Below are 15,186 nucleotides of genomic sequence, written 5' to 3' on the forward strand. Positions count from 1 at the left end.
TCAAAGCTATCAAAGGTCTCATACCTTCTACCTCAGAAGTCAACCAAATAGAGTTGACAAACCTAAGGAGGTCTGACTACGCCGCCAACTGTAGTTGGTGGTAAACACATACTCAGGGTTAAATTGAACCTTGTGAATTCCGGTAACCTTGTTAAACAAATAAGGGGGAGGTGTTACAGTGTGCTCGGGCTATGCTTTCTCCCTTTCCAGGGACCCCTGTGACTGGGATCTGATAAGTATGGTCCTCTCCTTCCTGCCCCAATGGGTTTGGCGGAGAGCCAGAAAGCCCTCTCTGTCCAGAGCCTAGATAAGGCCATGTCCCTTCCTGTTCTCTATCTCTTTTCCCCTTCATCTCATGGAATAAACAGCTGGACAACCATATTGGGGAATTGGAGCCTCTTTTGAATCTTTGCCCAACTCCTGACCTGCCTTCCCTCAAGGTCCCATATATCTGGGCTAGCTTGGTGATTTCTGGGGCTGCAAGGGATAGGCACGTCACCAGTGTACCTTGAAAGGATGAAGATGCCTGCAAGGCATTACTTGGCAGTCTGGCTGGTCCACAGAAGAGGGACACAGTGACAGATGTCACAGCAGAGCAGCACCTGATGTTTGCTGTCTTGTGAGCTTTCGTCATTTCATCATATATAAGCCAGTCTGTAGGTAGGGCCTGGATGGCTGCAGCTTGTCCATTTGCTGGGGCAATCTGTGCAAGAGCAGGTAAAACCAGGCTATTATACCCTCTACATGTAATTAATGCAAATTTGAATGTATTTCTCACTTTATCCAGAGACATTGTAGATGACTCAACTTGGCAGTGTTCAAGGCCAGGCTGGGTGGGGCTCTGAGAAACCTGGACTATTGGAAGGTGTCCCTGCCTGTGGCAGGGGGTTGGAATGAGATAAGCTTTAAGGTCCCTTCCAACCCAAACCATTCTATGATTCTGTATTTTGGGAAATAAATGCATGTATAATTATATACATATAAAATATACATGCAAATAAGAAAGCATGAGAGAATTCAACCAGATCCACAAATAATCCTACCATGATAAAACAAAATACTTTTCTTTATAAAGATATGTGTAAAAAAAAGTTTCAGAAAAAAACATGCTTTTATGTGTAGGGATCATTATATCTTTAAAACAATTTTATAACTGGGGTGGTTTTTTTTGCCATTTTTCCTTGTTCCATCTAGACAAAGGACTAATTGAAACAATGGAAAAATGAATCAACTCCAATTCTATCAGCTGGGTAGAACAGTATTTTCTAAAGCTGTAGTGTTAAATGCCCATCCTGCTTTAAAAGTACTGACAACTAGGAAAAGACATTTCTAAAATGTGAGAGATTTTAGTGCCCTTTTTTTTTGATCTATGAACTCAAAGTGATTTTACCTTTATATACTGAGACTGACCAAGAACAGAGGTAGGATGAAATCGCACTTTCTTCTCCTTTGGTTCAGTCAACACCAGGCTTTCTCTGTCTACATGCACAAGATTGGAATACATCCCAGCCACTATGGCAGCTTTAATTACAGCCCAGTTCTCAGAGTGAGACAAGGTAGAAATCCATTTGGATTTAGGTGAAATGTGCCACTTTGAGCTTGCTAAATATGCTGTTTAGTTTGGGAACTACCCCAGCTAAGGAGAAAGAATGCAAATTTCCACACTAAAAGATAAGAGATAAGAAAGACTCTTTGGACCTTGAAACAGACAGGGCAGAGTGACCCAGGAGTTCTTTCTGTACTTTCTGACAAAAACTGAGCACAAGTGTAACTAGCTGTAATTGTAATGTGAAATTAGCAAATGAATATGCATGAACCTATTGTGGAATTCTATGCATATGGAAATTAGTAAGGATAATAAAAAAGGATCGGGAGTTCTCAGAGGTGTGCATGTCCATTGAAGGGCAATGAGTCCCCACATGCGTCCAGCGCTGTTAATAAACATACCCATTCCCTACAAATCTTTATTAGAATTGTGGGGTTTGATTTTTCATCCGCGTTTCAAGGGTTAGCATTAACATCTCTTGTCGAAACTCAAAATGTCCCTCAGACATTTTTAGATGTTCAGGGTCCAGGTCAGAAGCATTTGAAACCCTGGCAGGCATCTAGAAACAGCTGTGATTTTGAATTTAAACCATAAAATAATTTACCAACCTTACAAAAAAAAACAAGAAGTCACAAAAATTTAAATATTATAGTAAAAGTAGTCACAAAATAAAAAGAAAAATTTTAAAGTACTATACAAAGGAATTTTAAATCCTATACAAGGAAGTTTTAGTTTTATACATAAAAGTCAAAAGTTTTAAGATAGAAGGATTTAAGCCTGTCCTATCCTCCCTCTTTCTTCTTCCTTACCTCCATATTCTTAGTAATATTAGCACTCACAAATTAAAGTAAAAAAGCACCATTTAATATAAGTAATAAGCATTAAAAAAAAGATAAACATTTAACACATAATATACCATATAAAAGATAACACCAACCCTGGGCAGGGGGAGAAAAAAAACAAACCAGAAGTCAAAAAAAAAAAAATCTAAAGTGTATGTACCTTTACCTAAGCTGCTAAACAAACCGCAGCAGCCCAAAAAACCAATATTTTAAATAACTTACAATAAACAACCATAAAACCAAACAACAAAAAACTACTAAGCTTTTCTTTAAAAGCACAAGTTAAAAATAATTTTCCACCACACAGAGCCACCCCTAACCTAAAAATAAACTCCAACAATCTCTAATATCAGCTCCTCCTCTGGCTCTCACAAAACCTGACAAATGAAAAAGACAAAACAGTGCCATGTTAGCTTGTGTTTGGTTCTTAAAAGGAGTTAGAATTAAAGGTGAAATAAACTACTTATTTGTTGCATTTTTCACCACTGCCAACCTTAACAGCACCAAGAAGAAACCATTACACTGAAATACTTCCTGATAAGGGGTTTCATACTAACACAGTATATCACTATTTTCTACAATATAAAGACATTTCCTATGGGAATAATTTATTAAAACATGAAATGCAGTGGCATGTGAAGATGAGGGTTCTTTCAGTGAGATCAGCCACACTTCCTCATCCACACCATACCCTGCATGAATGTGTACATGAAGGTGTATTTCAAATTAAGTAAGGAAAATTACACCAGTGAACATGATTTTTGTTACAATTTATATATGCTTGACTTTAAAACAACGTTGAAATTGTTTCCAATTTTTCTACCTGAGGCTCTAAGCTGGCCAAGCAACTGTGTTCTCATTCCTGCAATGATTTCCATTGTGGCTTGGGATAAGAAGTTCTTTTCACAGAAGGCTCTCTCCCAGCCGTCACTGCGTGCCTTCTGCCATGCCTGAAAATGTTTTTATATTTGCCTATTAGTTTGAAGGCCTTAAACTAAAAACTGAATTTTAAAAAAAAGATTACATTTATGCAGTAAAATGAACACAAAACCCACTCTCGAAGTTAATGTATCAAACCAGATTCTTTTTTCTGTTCAACAATTAGATTCTTTTTATGTGTTCACTAGAATGATGATTATGTCAAGTTAAAGCAATAAAGATCATTACATTATGAACATGATTTGAAGTTCAGTACAGTAGGATGTAAAGAGGCACATTGTTGGAACATTCAAAATTTTGTAAGTTTTGAAAATATCAACAAAACATACTACAAAAAGGGTTCCCTCACAAATTTATGAGTCCAATACACAGGAAAGCCACTAGGCAAAAAGAAAGTCTTCTCTGAGGACTTAATCACAGTCCACCACTCTACATCCAAGTAGATTGGTACATCTGCATTGCTTGGTTGATGTGCTGTGATTAGTACTCTCTGAAATGAAAGACTACCTGGAAAGCCCTGAGCAGGGCCATGTGGTCACTGAACGTCCTGGTAGCAAAACGCTTCCTGCACAGCACAGCTGCACGCTTTTGGGAGGCCAGTGTGGGCAGCACAAAAGGGTCTTGGCAGGCAAGAGCACAGGCAATGGTCAGAACAGGATACAGGCACTTCCGAACTACAGCATACAACACCATTTTACCGAGGTGTGGCTCTACAGGTAATTCAGTCAGCTGATAACCAAGCTCAGTGAGACCTTCCCAAGGGTCCATGGCATCTATGGTCTGTTTATAAACAAACAAGCAAATAAAGGAGAGGGGGACGGGTACAATGGACAAAATCAATTTATAGTGAAAGCAGAAAGGATGTCAATACTGGGCATTAACTAGACTTGTTTCCAAATACTAAAGAAGCAAGTCAAACTATTAACAGAGACAAGACTTTGAAGCATTCTCTTCCCTTGACATGGAAAAACACATCCCCACACACAAAATGAAAACAGACAATAAACAAAAATTCAAAACATCCTTAAGTAATTAAAACCAGCTTCAGTACAAACTGAAGTCAGTAAGACAGACTGCTACACCAAATATTTGGGATCAAATACAATTACCATCTAAACCTATTCCTTTTCTGACCTTAAGCATATGCTCAGCATTTCTCACAGTTACAGCAGGCAGAGGATCAGGAGCTTTCATAAAAAAGTCTACAAGTAGACAATTAATTGGAGTCAGAAGTTTTGTGTACAAACAAATCTGCAAGGTAAAAGGCAGAACAAAAAAGATTACCAAGATTTGGAAACAACCCCCAAACACGTGATTTGTTGCAATTAATCTTATGGTTTGAGGACATTGTATTTTTTATAGTTTCTAACTGAACATGCACCTGAAGCTGCATTCTTAGAAGTTATGGAGATTGAAATTCCAACATATTCTGAAATCTGAGCCTGCTAAAGAAACAAAAGCAGACTCCAGGCTGACAGTGCCCAGCCCTTGAAAATAAAATATGGGAAGTTGTGAAAATGAGGATTTCTGTCTAAAAACAAAACCAAAAGCCAACAAACAGACAGAGAAACTCAGAATGGAAGAGGCAGTATGTTGTGGCGCGGCATGCGCTCCTCTCGCCGTGGCACTCCGAGCCGTGCCGGGCTGGACGGTGAGGGAAGAGAACGGGCGGCCTCTTCCCCCTGCAAGCTCTGCAGTTCAGTTCGTGGCGCGCAGGGGACAGACGAAGGCGACACGGGACTTGGAGGGTGAACGGGATGGTTTTATTCAGTGAGCCCCAAGACCCCCTCGGGGGCAGGAGCAGAGGTTTTATACAGAACTCAGGAGGAGGGGTGTAGGAACAGTAACCACTAAGGGAATAGCAGGGGAGGAGTTTAGGGCAGAACTAACATGACAGGGAAGGTTCCAGGGAAAGGGGCAGGGAAAGGGAGGATTGGCAACTTGGAGATGAGGGGGTTTTTAGGGATGGGGGGGGAAACAGATATTAAACAAATATCAAATTAAAGACACACCACCGCATCTCCCTCTTTTCTTTTACAAAAGGAAGGAGAATTCTGTGGTTTAAGCAAATTAATAAAACATACAAATAATATAAAATCATATGATAACATTGTAAATTACTTAAAGGACATGAAAGACACATTATTGCATTTATAGGGCAGGAAGAGTAGTAACATCCTAAATCAGACATAAGACTGCACAAAACTTGCTGTTTTGCTGCTCTGAGTAACAATCTAGAATAATGCAAATAATTGAAATAATTGAAATAGAATTGAAATCAGATAAAGACTAGGTGATTGAAATAGAATGAAATAATTGACAGAAATTAAACTAAAAAATTTAATTAGAATGATTAAAATTACAACTATCTAATTTAAATAAAATAATTAAATGGAATTATCGGAATTAAATACAATAAAAGATCAACTAAATATAACTAATAAATTTTTAAACCTCGCAGCAATGCAGCAAGCCTGAAGCGATACACTAGTTATGTGATTCCTGTAGCAATAATGGTTAAAAACACAGCCTTTAAGTAAAAAAATATTAGAAAAGACTGAATTAATTATAATTACAATAAAACAGCTTAATATAAAATCAAATTGTAACATTACATATTATTAAAAAAATATAAGTTGAAAGACATCAAAAAATGATAAACTAATTGTGATTACAACACATGAAACATATAAAAACTTCATCTGGAATATATAAAATTGTCCTAAACGAAAGTCCAAATTAAGGGTACAAAGCACAGCAGGATTTGTGACTTCATCTGATTTAAAACTTGCTTCGTTACGGCGTTTGCGATGTTCAGCTTCTTAAATTCTTAAAGCAGAGTCAGCGGATAACGGCGCTTGTCTTAAAGCAGAGTCAGCGGATAGCGATGTGGTTTGTTCAATTTGAATGTTTGTTTGCGAGGTGGGCATAATATCTTGAGTATTAATTAACTGGGATGATATTTCTTTCTATAAAATATAACTCAACAAATAGATTATTCAAAAAATAATTAAAAGCAAAAAGAGGAATTTGTAGTTAAATAAAAAGGAGTATTGGGTAGGGTACATTAAGGAATAGGATAGGGGAATCAGACAATCACTTAATTAGTGATTGCCATGATTAACAGGGGGTATCAGTAAGGGGTGGACTGGGGTGCTGCCATTTTAGGGGGAAGACAAAATGACGGATCCCCAGTCCCGGGTTTCGGCTCCATTTCCTCAGAAGAAGATCCCTCCCGACCTTCCCCCCGGAGGAAGAGCCAGAAGAAGGTTTGGGGAATATCCAACCCCGCCTCCCCACAATAGGGACTAGCCTCGTGCAGGGACGGTGCAGGGCTATTGGGGGAGAGATGGGACTGGCGGGAAACCAGGGGCGGAAAAGAAGGGTCAAGGCAGGAAAATGGGTCCCGAGCGGCGTGGCCAGCGCCATCTTGGGAGGGGGTGCCGGGCACACTGCACTTGGCCTGAGCAGTGTCCGGCAGGGCACTTGGGGCGGCTCGGCCACAGCCATTCCCAAGGGAGGATAGGAAAGGGTTTCAGGAAAGTCCGAGGGGATGGGGATATAGGGAGCTTCACAGAAGCAAAAAGGGGAAATTTATAGGGGGGGGGGGGGGGGCCAACGCAGCTGGATGTCGGCGCAATGCGTGGGTGTAAAGGGCCCCGTTTTAACAACTCTCCTATAGCTAACGTGTCGCCCTCTTAGCTGTTCCCTACTGGTGTCTTTTCTACCCCCTCCGTCCAGCTCAGAATGGGGAGGGGAGGATAGAGAAGACAATATTTTTGAGGAGAAGAAAAAGCGATCCAATCTAGGTCCCCACAGAAGACTAGGCGAAGAATAGCACTCAGTGCTAGCTTCCCCCAGAAAAGGAAAACCCACCCGCCTGCCAGGGACATGCAAGGCTACAGCCCCAGTCTGGGCGCAGACGGGGGTTAAAACGCAAAAAAAAAAAAGTGGCAGACCCAGCCGCCTGTCGGGGCGATCCCCACCCCGTGTAGCCTACCTTACCTTGCAGGCTCGGACGGAGATGGCTTGAATCTTCTCTTCGACTCGATGGAAAAGTCGCGCTAAAAACTGGGGATGTTCCTTCCCGGTTTTGGCCCTTCCGGAGGCCTGGGTGTTCCCGTTAAACCAAGACTTGTCCCCGAAGCCTTGGTTTCGGCCACTATCAGCCTCCGGTGGTCTCACTGCAGATGCTGACCAAGGAACCTCTTCTCGGTCAGCCTTTCTTCAGGCTCCCCCGAGCCGCTGCCAAAACCGCCCTCTGTGTCCTCGGGTAAGTCTGCCCGCCAAAAAGCTCTGCAGCCCGGCTGCCCGTGCAGCGCGGCTGCTCCAGGGCAGGTAGATGGCGAGAACAAAGAGGTCCCGGAGCCTCAATCTTTTTCGCTCGGCGCTCAGCTCCTCATAGCATGCGGCAGAGCTTTTACGGCCGTAGATTTTCCTCTTCCCTCCTTCTTCTTCTGTGAGGCGGGCGCCCCCACGAATTTGCCCGTTTTTTTTACAAGACGAAGGAGGGAACCATCCTCTCGCTACCATATGTTGTAGCGCGGCATGCGCTCCTCTCGCCGCGGCACTCCGAGCCGTGCCGTGCTGGGCGGTGAGGGAAGAGAACGGGCGGCCGCTTCCCCCTGCAAGCTCTGCAGTTCAGTTCGTGGCGCGCGGGGGACAGACGAAGGCGACACGGGACATGGGGGGTGAATGGGATGGTTTTATTCAGTGAGCCCCAAGACCCCCTCGGGGGCAGGAGCAGAGGTTTTATACAGAACTCAGGAGGAGGGGTGTAGGAACAGTAACCACTAAGGGAATAGCAGGGGAGGAGTTTAGGGCAGAACTAACATGACAGGGAAGGTTCCAGGGAAAGGGGCAGGGAAAGGGAGGATTGGCAACTTGGAGATGAGGGGGTTTTTAGGGATGGGGGGGGGAAACAGATATTAAACAAATATCAAATTAAAGACACACCACCGCAGCAGTACTATGAAGAAAGTGTTGTAAGTCACACGCAAAGTGAGAGTTTTCCGATAGTGAATTATTTTTGAGAGTGTGGCAATTTTTTACTGTAATTTTAACCCAACACTGAGAAATCTGGAGAAAAAAACCCAAGGCTTATCTAATGTAAAGTGCTGTGAGTTTTTTGCTAACCTAAGACCAGTCCAAATCTCAATCATCCTTTGTTGTAAGGAATCAGTTGCAAACTTTATTGCTTCCCCTCACATCCCCCAAACAGAAGTGATGCTTGGAGTAAAAGGTAGAATAAAATGAAGTAACTTGTGAGTGAATGAGACAGCAAATTCTCTCATTCATATGCATCTATGTGCATACGTGCAGCTTAATGCCAATATGATTGATTAAACAGGCATTTGTTGCTACATAAACTTCTGAGCCCTCATCCACAGTGCTGGGAAGAATATAATCATGGCCTGTTAAGTAATGGATAGCTTGGAGAAAGTGAAATAAGCAGTCCTCTGCCCACAGACAAGATGTGAAAACACCCCACTGGACACTGTGACTGCTGGTGCTACATGGGAGAAAGAGGAAGGAGAACAAATTAATGGGGGGAAAACAACCCAGACCTTTAGGAAATGCCTGAGTGTCACTTCTCTACAACTTGGGAAATTATTCCAAGGAAATACATGCTGACCCCTACTCGTCTGCAGAGAATGAGTGTTGGCCACTATCCAACACGACACTGGACTAGGCCAGAAACAGTTACTATGTTGTGTGCTTTATTCTAAACATAAAGGACTATGGATATCTGCAAAATGGAAACTGCTACGAGGCATTTATTACCTGCCTTTTCTCTGGACAGCACTGGCTTTTGAAATCCACCCCATTTTTAGCATTGTAACACAACTCAGTGCATCAAAAGACTTCTAGAAAAACAAAGAAAGAAATATAAACTGAAAACTCAATAGGTTACATTAAATAAAAGTTACTAGCTATTTAGATTACCAACAGAAGTTTTCTAAAATGTATGAAACAGTAATATATACAGCAGCTTCTGGCACAAAGGGATCTTCTCAGTTTCAAGTGAATTTATGAGGCTGTCTCCTTTGTAGTATCTTAATGCTCCACAGTTTTTGAAATTCAACATTTTCTAGTCAATAGGTAATTGCAAGTCAAACAAAGGTATGTCAGATCTGTGTTCTGAGATATCACAAAGCAAGTAAAAATACATTATTATACCAAATAAAGTTTTCCTTTTTATCTCACTTGGAAATTACCTACTTATTTTCTTAGATTGATGTAAAATAATAAAAAAAAGAAAGTTCATTTTATGAGAACTCCAGAAATTTGGTGTGCATATCGCCTATGAAATCCAATTTCATTTTCAAATCCATACACTAGGTCCTTAATTGCCTCATTATGTGTTCTCACTTTTCTTGAACAAGTAATTAGGAATGGGAACTGAACACACCAAAAAAACTGCTTAAAAACTTAATGTATTAGTTTTAGACTTGATACAATAGTAGGACAAAAGGAACTCCCAGTGCTCTCTAAGTCTCAGGAAGGTGGTGGTCTAAAGTGAGAACTTGTTTTAAAAATCCAACAGAAATACTAAATTATGAAAGAGAAAGATACATTAATACATCCACCTAGATTAGCTTTTACAAGGTTTTTTAGACAGCTAGCTATTTACAGTATTTGTCTTAAAACAAATGGATGCTGGAACTTTTCAGCGAGGACTGTTGCCTGACAAACACTAGCTCTCAGCTATTAAAAACTTTTTTTTCACTTTACTGTAAAGTAAAAAAAAAAAAAAAGTTATTCAAAATTTATGCACTGTGTGTTTTAGAATTGCACTAGGAAAATTTAAGGCAGTCATACCTCTTTCACCTTGCCTGAGTCAATGACAAACACCACATCATTGACTGTTATGCTGGTTTCTGCAATATTAGTAGAAAGAATCTGCAAAGAAAAAAACCCCAAACCACCAAAACTATGGTAACTGTAAAAGCAACGGCAAAATAGGTCATTGTAGCATTGGACAAAGTCATCTAATACTTGCAATTTTGCGGATGCCAAAAGGTGAAGTTTCAAGCACTTTATTCTGATCCAAAGTCTGCACACTTGAATGAAGCATGAAAACTTGGTATCTAATGCAAGACAAAAGGAACCTTTTAAGGATCCTTAAAAGAAGCAATGAAAAGCCACAGTAACTAAAGGTTTTACCTGTGAGCATTATCAGCAAATCTCTTGTCATCCAAAATAATGTGGTCCCTTAGGTTCACTATCTCATCATACCCAGGAAGAAATATTAAAATTGCTCCTAAAAAAGGAAGTGGGTTTGCAAAGTTAAACAGAAAATTCAAATACATGTCAACTAGCACTCAGAAGGTTTTAATGTTTGGGGATTGCTGAAAAAAGAGCAGGATTCATCAGAAGCTGAATTCACAACAACTGGTTGGGTATTTACCTACCTGCATCAGAACTATGACAGATGCTTGTGAAGTGCATTATCAGATCCAGATCCACTTTTTCATCATCAAAACTGTGATGATAAGCTGTCAGTACTTCTCTGTCCTCTGTCCTCTGCACTAAGGTCACTATCACTTTTTTGGACCAGGGAACTTTCATCCAGATTTCCAAATCCGAATGAAGCGCTGTAACAGAAAAATACAGCAGAGTCAAAGCTGCCCCTTCGGGTTTGCATTGCCCCTTTCACTCAAACTTAGATCAAGACCAACAGGACTATTGGTCTTGAATTCTAATGTTAAGTGTAGCAGAAGGGAATCACCATACTATTATTGTTTACTGATTTCAATGTTAACCCAACAAAGGATGCCACTTTATTTATTAGTGTTAACTTTAGCTTTCTTCAGCTTCATTGAAACACAACCATAAGCAAATGAAAGTATAAAGATACTTCTCATTTATCTGTTCAAGGAAAAATATTTAAGAGATACGTATTCTCCAAAAATTTCCCATTAGCAGAAACTACACTAAGAGAAATTATAATAGAGATAATCTTTACAAAACACTACCTCAACTACAATAACTGTAAGTTAATCAGAAAATCATTCTTTAATGGCCTAGTGTACATATTACTTCTGTAAATTTTCTTTAATATGACTATTGCATATAAAAAATATACAGATGAAAACACATGACAGATTTGTTTCCAAAGTAAGCATGTGAAAAGAAAATGGTACATAGTATAGAATTAGCAAGTTGTGCAAACATAAACAATACAATACTGAGTACAAACTTTTTTGTTGTTTGTTTTTGAAATATTCCTATTCTTAAAAAAAAGGTATTGCTATTCAGTCCAGATTTTACAGCATGAAAAGCTAAAACCTGTTCTGATTAAAAGAACACAAACTTCAAATTCCCCATCACTATCATATACAACTCCTTCTGCAAAACAGTTACAGCTTACCAGTAGGAGTCCAACAGATCAACAACCTCTGTCTGTCCAAACTGCCTAGCCCAGTCCACAGCCATCCTGAAAGAGTTGCACAAGTATTTTTTATTAATTTTTCACTGCAAAAGATGAATATGAAGAGCACATCAGGAGAGGCAATTGACACCAGACTTGTGTACCCATTTCTGTATTGATATCAGTACTGTTATTGCTGGATCTGCAACTTCCCATTTAAAAGTGCTTGAATAGGTGTTAACAGCTATCTGACTTGTAGGTGACTACAGTTCTTTACCACAAAAGAATGTCAGTTTTACACAGGAGCAAACATGCACAGGGAAGTGAGGAGGAAGAAGGTGCCATTCCTTTAAAAAGTCCACAACAAGGTGCAGAGATCAGACCTGCCTGTTTGCAGTACCCTTGAAGTCATCTCAAAAAGTCATACCCCAGGCGTAACATTCGGCTATTTCATGTCTTTCAGAAGCTGTCCTCCTCACAATGCAGTTCCCTATTTTACCTTTAAACTGCATTTCTTCCCAAGTTTTTCAAAAGTTAGTACAAAATATCAGACCCCTGGAATCCTAATTCTTATCATTCCATACTACAATTATTCACTGTACTTCCCTGTTTATATGAAGACATACTCCATGACCACAAAACTTGAGTTTTTACATGCTACAACATATTTAGAAACATAACAGAAAGATCTTCTGATATAGGTAACTCCATGAAAATAAGAATTGCCAAACATTTTGGTCCAATTCAGTAGATCACAGTTGTTCTGCTAACCAGTATCTTAAATAAGACCTACTGAAACAAAGTTTACAACTCATAATCAAGACCATGTAATTAAGAATTTTGTTTAGAATTTACAGAAAACAAAGTGATTATCAGGAGTTAGAAACTGTTGAGGCTGTCAAAATCAATAGTTCTTACAGCAGTGTGATAAGTTAGCAAATTAATTTAGATGTTAAAGAATTTTCTTTCTCTCTCCTATATTCACAAATAAATCTATCTTTTGGTTTCTCTGTTTTTACCAGCAATAAGATAATTTGAAGTGGATACTTGTTCCCATGCTGATCAACATGTTCTTCTTGACTCAAAAAGCCTCTCCCTTAAGAAATAATCAGAGCAGTCACACCAGTTTCACTGTGACGCTGTTGAGGCAGGACGGGATGAAATGACTCCACTTCAGAAGGCTGTGAGAGTATAACTCTGATTTATTTCAAAATGCATTGCTCTTATACAGAGCTTCATGCAGACCAACTCTATTGGTCCCGAAGTGAAAACAATCCAGGCCATTGGTGCACAGTGCATGATAAAGAGTGGTAGAACTTAACTATAAACAATGTGAACAACAAGAGAGATAAAGAACCTTATTTACATTCTTTACAGCACTTTCTCAGGCTTCTGCCTGGTTAGAAACTTTGTTTCTCTCTTTGACAGAATCTGAGACCAACATTTCGCCCTTTTTTTTTTAAAGAAGGAGGCAGTGTCTGTCTCCTTTCTGTGAGGCCCCTTGAAGAAGAGAGGACAAACACGACTCCGAGGTTCATTAGTTGATAATTCAAAACCTCATCGTATGTTGGCTAAGAACGGTCAAAGAGATTCTAAACTTATAATTTTCAAGGAATTAGTTACCAGCTTTAGGATAGCAAGAACTCATTTTTGGTCTGCCAGAGTGTCCTGGTTTGTAAGATAAGCTTGTATTCTATTTGCCATCTGTTGGAGGTTGGGCAGGTTTGTTATCTCTTCCAAGAACGATGGTTTGCTCCGAAGAGGTAATAGTTTGTTAATGGGCCATTGATTGACTCACTGCAGGCCTGGTAACGTAACACCATCCCATTGTGAGATGCTCCACCCAGAGGGGGAAGCCAAGCACTCTTTTATTGTATAAAGGGGTACCTTTTGGGAGACAGAGCAGCTCTCTCTCTTTGCGGGATTCCCAGAGAAGCAGCTCTCTCTTTGCGGGATTCCCAGAGAAACGGCTGGAGCGGGGTGAGGCGGCGGCGGCAGAGCTCGGAAGCGGCCCCGGCGCAGAGGAAGACCGGCCCAACTGCCACCAGATCTTCAGAGAAAACTATACCCTTCTAAAGTAAAGAAAACTATACCCTCCTAGTAAAGAATTGTTACTCCCATTCCCATATCTTTGCCTGAGAGCCTTTTAATTTAAAAATCCTGGTAATTCGGAGGGAGGGGGTTTACCTTCTCCATTGCACAGGAGGCTTTTGCCCTCCTTCACAGACTCCTGCCTTGTCAAACCAAGACAGATTTTGGCGCATCAACGTGGGGCTCGAGGGCATTGAGAGGGAAAAAGGATTAACAGTTCTTAAGTAATTTGGTTTTTTGTTGTGTGTAAAAATATCTTATGCATCACCATGTGGTCTAGTTTACCTTGGTTTGGGTGGCATGTGATCGTAGCTATACTTTTCCCATTTGCAGACCCTTATCTAAAAATGGGTTCTATAACTAAGGCTACTGTGTCTGTTATCAAGTTTGGCTTCTGGGTTAATTGGGTGAGGAATTCATGGATCTTTAATTTCCTCTGGAAGGCAGGTACATGGATTCATAGCTATCACACACTAACTGTATGTTTTTGGGGTTACTTTAATAACGGTACCTACTGCGAGGAAATAGCACCTGGGGAAACTTTCTCCCAACCTTTTAACCATCGTTTTGGGTCTGATCTACCAGTTCTCAAAGGGTTAAGATCCTCTTTAAGTGCTAATGATATCATATAATGGGTGGTGTTGCTGATAGGCCTGTTATATTTAGCACTCAGAGATAAGGGAAGATTAACCTGGATAACTACCCTCACACCTACACCAGAGGCTAGGGATGCTCCTGCAGAACCTGACACTGCCCCAGAGACTCGAGATGCTGCTGCTCCAGAGCCTGACCCTGCCCCACAGCCCACCTCAGAAATGAACCACCCAGATTGGGTGAGGGTTCTGGTTAAGGAGATACGAGAGATGCTGAAGGAGTGCATTTCCCTAGCTGGTGAGAAACTGGCCCTTTGCCTTGAGGAGGGACAGTCTAATAGTACAGCTGTGGAACCCACAAATGTTACAACTGTCCAGGTTCCAGCTGAACCACAAAGGCAGTCACAGCCAGCAGCAGTTGCCCCGGTAGAAACAAGGAGGTCTAAGATGAAAGCAGAGCACCCTGCAGATAGGGACAGGAATGGAGGAACCTCACAACCCACAGGGGACCCAGAGATTGCTATCATCACCGAGTCCCTGACATACTAAAGTCTTCGTAATCTGCATAAAGACATTGTGCGACAAGGGCGTGAGGCTTATACTACTTGGTTACTCCGGGTTTGGGATCTTATGGGTACAGGTGTGCAGCTGGACAGTGGTGAGGCAAGGAACATGGGACCCTTGACCCAGGACTCGGGTATAAATCAGATTTTTGTAAGGCAACCAGGGTCCCTTTCTCTCTGGGAGCGGCTCTTAATGAGTGTCAGGGAGAGGTTTGTCAACAGGGAGAGAATGTAGGAG

At 40.8% G+C, this 15,186-nt stretch overlaps 1 pseudogene; it reads right to left on the reverse strand.

Annotated features, from left to right (window-relative positions):
- The window catches only part of LOC144245861 (3'-5' RNA helicase YTHDC2-like), a 62,163-nt pseudogene that overhangs the window by 38,769 nt on the left and 8,208 nt on the right, over nucleotides 1–15,186 (reverse strand).

The sequence above is a fragment of the Lonchura striata genome, chromosome W (genome assembly GCF_050655825.1).
Source record: "Lonchura striata isolate lonStrDom1 chromosome W, ASM5065582v1, whole genome shotgun sequence".
Taxonomy (NCBI): Eukaryota; Metazoa; Chordata; class Aves; order Passeriformes; family Estrildidae; genus Lonchura; species Lonchura striata.